We start from the raw sequence: 8,993 nt of genomic DNA on the forward strand, positions 1-8,993 counted from the left end.
ACAATGTGAAAAAAAGATTATTCTTATTTATCATTATTTAATTATAATTACAAAAAAATATATGTTGTAGATTGAATATGAAATAATATAACATTATCAAACTATATTATTTGAGTATGCTACTTTTTAAGGATATTATAAGGAAATTATAATTTTGAATAAAAATGTTTTTGAAAAGTCAATTTCTTGATCGTGTAGTAATAAAAATTTATACTAAAACTATAATAAAGACCGTTTCGTGTGTTCTTATCTCTCTATTCGCGTTTTAAGACATTAGAAGTCAATGAACAAAAGATTGTACTACATCAAATTCGTTGGCATGCGCAGACGGCTTTTTTGTTTAGCGCGTTCGTGCGCGCATTGACTTCTCGATGGGACGCCGGGATATGGAAGGCCGCCGCGGTAGAAAAAGAAGTAACGCGAAGGCTCGTCAACGAGAATGACGCTCTCTGTAAATGATCAGGAGTACACTGCCGGACAGTTCTTGCCTTTTTCGAACAACCGCTTGCGAAACCGGGCAGTGCGACATGTTTACCAGCTTCACTGATCGTCTTGCTATTCTTAATTTTTTGAATGTCTCTAAGATTGATTTGGACTTGAAGATAATTTGCAAAAATAAAATTTTTATATTTTGTTCGAATATAAAATGATTTTTTTTTATAAGTAATTATTAATAAGTAATCAAGTTAATCACTTGAAAAGAAAATATTAAATTGCATTTCTATAGTGTACGATTGAATGTGTTTATTAGAATAAGAATCAGTTATTAGAATAAGAATCAATTTATAAATATCAAAATATTATTATTATATCATATAATTATTTGGAATCAAATAGTCTTCCAATTAATAATCAAAATCTTTGTATATTTTTTAATTGATTCTGCGAAATAAATAAATATATGTAACATTCATAACGAATATAGTTCAAAAATATGTTTATAAATATGTTTATAAATATATTTAAGCATTTATATATACATATTTTTATCAACAATATAAGTAGCTAATGAAATTCATATTGCATTATTTATTTTATGTGGAATACAATGAATTAGAAGAAAATCATCATTGAAAATAATTTAATTTTTTGTTTTACTACTATAAAACATAATGAGTTTGTTGAAATACATTGTTGAGATACAATGTTGATAGTGAGATAGATAGAGAAGTGTTAATATAGAAGAAGATATAAGAAAGCATGGAGAAAGAGACAGTGAAGAATTAGAAGAAACGAAGAAAAGTAAGACCCAGTGTCCATTCAGCAGGCACCTGCCACGTTAAATTCAACCAGGCCAGAAATGCTGCTGGATGCTTCCTTCGAATTGACCAATGTGAAACAGAAAGAAAGCGAGATCTGTTCAAGTAGAAAGTTGAAGAAAGAAACATTGGGTTGACTGTATGGCGATAGAGGGGCAGGAAAGTGGAGGGGGATGAAGACGCCGCAAACAGGGCTGGAGAAGGAGGAAAAAGAAGGAAGAAGAGGCGCCCTGTAGTTACATCTCTTTTACATCACTCGTTGTCCTGTTCGTCCTTCTGACCGCGTGTAGAACGGACTAAAGAAAATAAGTCGAGATATCATGCTGATGATTCGCTTCCTTTTCGTTTGTTCCTTCTCTATTTAAGTTTCACATTGATTGATTAAAATTGCTTCATTTTTTTTTTTAATTTTATTCAATATATCATTAATATAATGATATCTCTCATTTCATTTAAATTCATTTCATAAACTATGTGATAATTTGTTATATTTAACAACTATTATTAACGATCTTTCTATTCAGTAATCATTAAAATATGGCAGATATAATTTGAAGAACTTGAATATTTGACTGTTTAAGAATATCATGCATAGTTAATATTGATTCGAAATTATATATCTGAATCGATTGTAATCAATACCAATTCATATTACTATTATTATTACTACTATTAATAATAATAATATAATTATTGACAATATCATACATTTAATATATAACATCAATATCAAAAATTAAATCAATATAACTAAATTATATAAATAATAAATTATAACAAATAATTTGAAAAATTCTTATAGTTTTAATCTCATCTCTATTATTATTTTTCTCTGTCTTAAATTTAATATGTTTCTAAATAAAATCAACAATATTAAAAGCATCTTAAACATTATTGATTTAAATAAAATATTCGATTGGCTTTTTTAAATATTATCTATTTTTTTTAGTATTTTTTGATAATAATATATTATCAAAACAAACTCTCTTATAACAAACAGAATAATAATAAGATTATTCAGTAATGTGTAATTGCAAAATTACATTTACATACATGAATACAGTAGAATGAAGAAAGAAGAAATAAAAGATGAAAAAAGATCATTGTTACCTTGAAAAAATTTCCTTTGTCCAATTTTCTTTAAACTACTTCCAACCAATTCATAACTATTCTACAATTGAAAGAATATTATTTTTAAAACTAGCTAACTGATAAATAATAATTTATATCATAATTAATGATAATATGACAGTTTTTTCTTTTCCTTTTTTATTAGATATATCTGGTTGCTTGGTTCCAGGTATTGAAGTCAACTGTACCTTGCAACTGTTATCTAGGCAACGACCTTGCCTCCTCTCGTTCTCTATCTCTTTCTTTCTCATTTGCTTTCCAGTATTGGTACCTTCTGTAGTGCACGTATGTACTTATGTGCAAGGCAAGTTCATCGGTCTGCTCGGAAAATCATTGACCTTGCAGTTCATCGTTGCTGGATTCCTCCAGTTCCTATTACGTCGTTCACTTCCCGTTACAGGCAAATGAAAGCCAGCTGGCTGCTCAGGGAAAACGCGTTTTTCCTCGTTCCCTGAATACTTGGTTGTGTAGAATACCTTATGAGTAGAACAGTAACATTGCGTAAAATAGAAGGAATCAAGAAAGGCGATTAATTATAATGGTTAACACAAGAGATCTCTTTCACGTTTAGTGACCTCCATGTTATAGGTTACAAGGTTGCAAAGTCACTTGGTATCCGTGTTTTTTGAATATATTTTCTCCTTTCCGAATCAAAATTAAAATTGAAGATTAGGAAGATTATGCCATTGTAAATTGATCGACTAAAAAACAAAAACAAAGAAAAGTAATTAAACATCCAAGACATTATAACATTACAAAAAGTTTAGTGCAAAAATATATACATTCTATTTGATTTTTAAAATATTCACGAAATAAAGTAATTATATTGTGGAGAACTTCTAACGATAATCTGTTATAAGCACTATTTTTTTTGAAATAGATAAACATCTTGAATAAATTATAAATTATTATTTTAAGTTATAATTATTATTATTAAATCTGGAATAAATTATATTATATTACGCTCCATACGTAACGATAAGAAAATAATATGAGAAACAACAATAAGATGTTTGTATTTATTGACATAATATATAATAAATAAATATATTGGTGAATAACATTGATTGATCTTCATATAATATTTAATAGTAATTATATTTTTCGAATACATCAATTGAATCTATGTATATGAAATATCAATAATATTGTTTCTTAATTGAGAGATAAATACTGTTCAAAATATTAAAAGAGGACTGTGAAGAACAAAATATTTAATATCATTTTTAATTTTATAATGTGATGTTTAATTTGTTAATAATGATGTTTAATTTGTTAAAATTATAATAACATCATATGATTTAGCTTTCTTTTTCATTCGTGATTTGTGAATCACGATGTATAATATATATAATGAAATTTTATTAATATATAGAATTTTATTAATGTATATAGCATGAATATAATTATATATGTATCGTTTTATTTTTTAATAATTTTTTTTTGTAAAAAATAATAGAATCTTCAATCAAATTGAAAGAGAAGTATAAAATTGTAAAAAGAAAGTATTATGAAATGAAACGTCGCGGAAATTGAAAAATTAATTAGTGCATTATATTACAGAGTCGAGCGCACGGATCGAATCTCGGGTTTCAAAGTGTAAATTTCCTGCGTTGCGGAGATTTTTTTCACTTCTCGGCACTCCGGGATGCCATAGAGTCGTGGCGACCTTGAAACGAAACATGTCATTACTGCTTTTGAAACGTGTATTTCCTTCAGACGAAATGATTGCAACAGTATAAGCTATTCGAGATATTCAAAAAAAAAATTTCATTATCGAGCTGTTTCGTAATGACTAATTCTATTGAACCGTGTGCTTCTGTGTAGAAATAAAATAAAATTGTTTTTCATTTGCTATGAATCTATTTACAATATTTTAAATACTTGTCTTTTGAAAAAATAATTTTATTTATTATTTAAATTAAGTTAAAGCTTTATTTTTTTTAAATGTTATATAAGAAATAAATAGGAACATTTTTTACATTCTATACAAATGAATAAAAATATTTATTTTTAATTATTTTTTTTTATTTTTTATATTTTTACTTTTAATTATATAATTTTTATTTTACATTTTATAAATTTAATAAAAAGTAGATTAAAAGTTTCGAGTTACTAATTCTTATTATAAAATCAGACATAAGAGATTATAATTTAGAGTAATAGTTCTAAATTTGTTCAAATTAAGAAACAATTTTAAAAAAAATTCCACGAAAATACACGATAAACAGTATATCACATGAAATGTGTGTTTTCTGATTATTCATCAGTTTTAATAAAATTCACGTAGAAATAAAATTTTCTTATGATAAAATAAATATTATATAATTCGTTTCTTTAAAAAATTTATCTATCTATTTGTATAAAATTGTTTTAGATAAACGCGAAAAAAATATAATTTACGACTTGCAATTTATTGCAAATGTAATTTAAAACATTATTCATCTTTAATATAATCTAATTAATTTTTATATATTATTTGCAAACAGTCATTTTTAAATTTTTTTTTAAATTAGTATATATATTATAATATATATACATATATATTATAAAATTATTAAAAATAAAAAATATAAAATAATATATTAAATATAGTAATATATTTAAGATAAATTTTTTAGTTTTTGAAATTACAATTGTTTCACAATGACATAGCATAAAAACAAGTTTCTGTGACTAGTGAGACGATAAAGAAATCGACAAAAGACGGCTCGAATTACTCGAAAGTAGCTTTTCTAGATATACACACAGACTGTTGCTAAAATTATTAATAAGCTTACCGTAGCATGCGAGGTTTCTTTGATGACGGGTGAAGTCCTATACGAGTTAGTTAGATCCAATTTAACAAATTTACTGCTTTACACTGTGGTTTTCAATACATTCACTCTTCATGGTTTCTCTTCATCCTCTCTTTTATTTCCGTCTACATTTCATGATAGTATTATCGATAGACAAGTTGTTCAAAACAATTTAATTATATTAGTGCTATTAATTTGTGGAAAAGAATAGTGGTAAGATAAGTATATACAATATTATATCTTTGTATAAAAAACAGAATTGTTTCAAGTTCATCTTCATTATAATTTTTTTATTTATATTGTTATTTTTATGACTTAGTATATATTTTTGTTTAAATAGAGCCAATATATAGAGAGAATATATATCACATTAATGATTTGAAGTAGTTTGAAGTTTTTTAATAATTTATGATTTGAAGTAGAATGAAAATTTTTTTTTAAGTATATGCTAAAAATTTAATAATTTAGATAATTTAGATTAATGAAAATTAATTTAAATCATTTAAGTCATATATATATTGTTGAAATTATTAATAACATTCCAATTCAAAAGTGAAATTTTTCATTAAAAATCTCATTCCTCTTTTAATTTATTGTTACAATTTATATTTCTTTTTGTATAAAAATCCATTATATGCAAAAATTCGTAATCATAATCATAATCATATATAAAAAGAAAAGAAAAAAAGAATAAAAACTATTAACTTCCATATTTCATAACTTCACATCGTTTCTTCAATATTATCACGCTCAACTAACCAACCAATTAATTTTGCAAAATTCCCAAAGGAGAACATTTCCTCATTTCAAACCAGATGGAGGCCTTTTATCCTGATTTTGGGAACCTCCTTTGGTCAGCATCTCCCTGTCCAATTACTCGAGACATTAATTATGCTTAATTATTGCCCAGACGATCTGAAATAAGCTCGCGTTTTACCCACGTCAAGTTCTTAGGCGCGGTTTAATGAAACGGACGTCCGGTGTGTATCGTTGATAATAAGTTTGCCGCTGTTAAGGGATCGCGTCGATTTCATGAAAGGCGAACGCCCCGTAGAAAGTAATTTAATTCCAGCCGGTGGATGCGTGGCCCGGAGACCGGTGTAAATCACGTGGTCTGAACACATGTGGCTTGAATGCCGCCGCCATTGTTTTCCGACGAATTCTTCATCGAGTTTAAATTCTTCTTTAGTAGAAAGTATAAATCGAAAAAGAAAAAGTTATTATAGAATTATGTGGGAAATAATAATAAAAATAGCGTAAAAAAGATTATAAAAATAAATAGAAAAAATATATAAAAAGTATTATCATATCATCGTCGTTTAATGATCGCAAATTGGCGATTTGTTTAACAATTGACCATAAAATAACCGGATTCAAATAAAGAAATTTGTATTCATTGAAATTTATTTATTTTCTTACTTACTATTAAAAAATAAGAAAGTTAATTATAGATGGAAATTTAACTTTCGCTTGGTAAAATTATACAAGTTCTTCTCATCAATTCATATATGTATTTGTTTTCAAACAATAACCGGAAAGTAATGAATAAAAGATGAAAATTTCAGTATGTACGTAAATCGAAGTGATTGAATGACGACTTTAAATGTGTTGGTAACTATTTGTGTGGGAGTAAACGTTTTTGAATGCGTTGAAACGTTCTGCTAATTTACGAATGATGATTATTCTTATATATTTTATTTTTCAATCTTAAAACATTTTTATAAATATCTTTATATACATATATTATTTTATATTATTATATACTATTATAAGTTCGATATAAGTTATATTTATTAATTCCAAAATAAACAAAATAAACAAAATTCAATAATTTTGAATTGATAAAATGCTCAGATATATACACGAAATGATTTTTGTATTTTATGATTTTTTAATTTTAATACTTTCATATAGATTTATTATTTTTCTTATTATTGTTAATTGATTATCATTTATTAAATGAAGATCTTAAGGAAACTTTAAAGTAGTTTCCACTTTCCATAGTTGAAGAACAGTTACACGAACATATGCACATATAACTGTTACTATCAAAGAATGACGCGTGTCAAGTTTCACCGGGTATATTTCAGAATTACTTGCACGTACATCAATCACAAACAAGAGCCAACTTAATTTTTATCTTAAAATGCCAAACGACAGGAGAAATAACAATGACACGTTGTTGTTCGTTATTCTGTGATTGATTCATGAAATGCAGTAATTTTAGCTTTCAATAAACCTTTGATGTATTAAACGATCAATCTTTCGTGTACACACATTAATATTAACGATTTCAAACTTTGCATGACTTCATATACATCTACTACTCTATTCATAATCTGTTGAAGTCTTTAAATTAGCAAACAATTAAGATCAAAACCACAATAACATTCCTATTCAAGATCTTCATTCGATTATAAACATAATACAATCACAAACGTAATATCATATAAATTAGGAAAAATATAGGTTATGTACACACGCTTAGAATTCCAGATTCTGGCAACCTATCTAATCCCTTCTCTGCAAACATGGCGCGCGCCTCGATATATACGTAATATATGTATATATATATATTCATGGCCTGTACCGTTTCGAGAAGTGAATCGAAAGAATGTAATCTCCAATCTTCATCTTCTACCGATTCGTTTCATGGCTGGATACGTTGGTCAGCTATTCTCTTTATTATTCTGGTAGAGGACACATCGATTCTCTTACGAAACCTCTCACTTTATACATCGATTTAACATATATTGCTGTTAAAGAGAAGCCGGTCAGAATACGCGAGAGGTTGAACTATTGAAAGTCGATCGGTAAATCGCATGAGATTTGAATCTGTCATTTCTTTTCGAATTTATAAATTTTTTCGTTTCTTCTATATGCCTATATTTTGACCACAATTTATTGGGATGATTCATATAAAAGAAATAAATTTAAGAAATAAATTTCTTTTTTCGCTATGTTATAGCTGAATTTGGCACATAATCAACAACGGGCATTCATCTGATTCGATCTTCCTGGTTTCGATCGACGTAATCTGGTTATTGAAATTAAAATATTGTTATCTAACAAAATGAAAAAATTCTCCTCCTTAATTGGAAGTTAGATATATAATAGTTAGATTTAGTTGATTGAGGAATTTTTATAACATAAAAATTATATTATAATTATAATTAAATGACATTTAATTAATTTTTAGTTATAATTTTTTTAAAATCTTTTTTCTTATGTTTATATATATAAAAATTTTAAATTCAATATATTTTTGCACTAACATCACATCTTTTAATATTTTTTAGAATCTTTGGTTTTGACTTTTTCAAGTTGTTTTATTTCAATTATATATAAAAATTGATAAAATCCAAAAAAAAAACAATAACAAAAATAATTATAAAATATAACATCGAATCAAAATATATTATAGCTTTTTTTAAAAATTATTTGAAATCGATTCCATTACTGTATGATTTTATTGTAAATTCGCGTAATATATTTCTCTGCTTTATAAAGTACATACTATACATATATATTATATTTCTTCTTCACTATTAAATAAATGTGTAGAATCGTGTGATCTTTGTCGCGATAGCGCATGTGCACGCGTGTACTACGTTTACAGAAATCCCTATAAAAGAAAAAGAAAATGTTCTAAGGTTGAACGAAGTCAGTGTGACCAACAGAGGGCTGGACACACGGAATGCGAGCGGAACCCGTTTCTATGAGTCAAGTATGGCTATTGACAACGGTCTCTACTCTATTTCTCTCTCTCTCTCTCTCTCTCTCTCTCTCTCTCTCTCTCTCTCTC

The 8,993-nt window shown here is 26.5% G+C and overlaps 1 long non-coding RNA gene across 1 annotated transcript; it reads right to left on the reverse strand.

Annotated features, from left to right (window-relative positions):
• Positions 1-2,369: 2,369 nt before the first annotated feature.
• Positions 2,370-6,368, reverse strand: LOC116185268. The gene is made up of 4 exons (XR_004150070.1): positions 5,948-6,368; positions 5,171-5,313; positions 2,579-2,866; positions 2,370-2,430 (listed from the first exon to the last, which is right to left on the reverse strand). It is a non-coding gene; the product is annotated as an uncharacterized LOC116185268 (long non-coding RNA).
• Between the last annotated feature and the right edge of the window lie 2,625 nt (positions 6,369-8,993).

The sequence above is a fragment of the Apis dorsata genome, unplaced genomic scaffold (assembly GCF_000469605.1).
Source record: "Apis dorsata unplaced genomic scaffold, Apis dorsata 1.3 scaffold_139, whole genome shotgun sequence".
In the NCBI taxonomy this organism is placed as follows: Eukaryota; Metazoa; Arthropoda; class Insecta; order Hymenoptera; family Apidae; genus Apis; species Apis dorsata.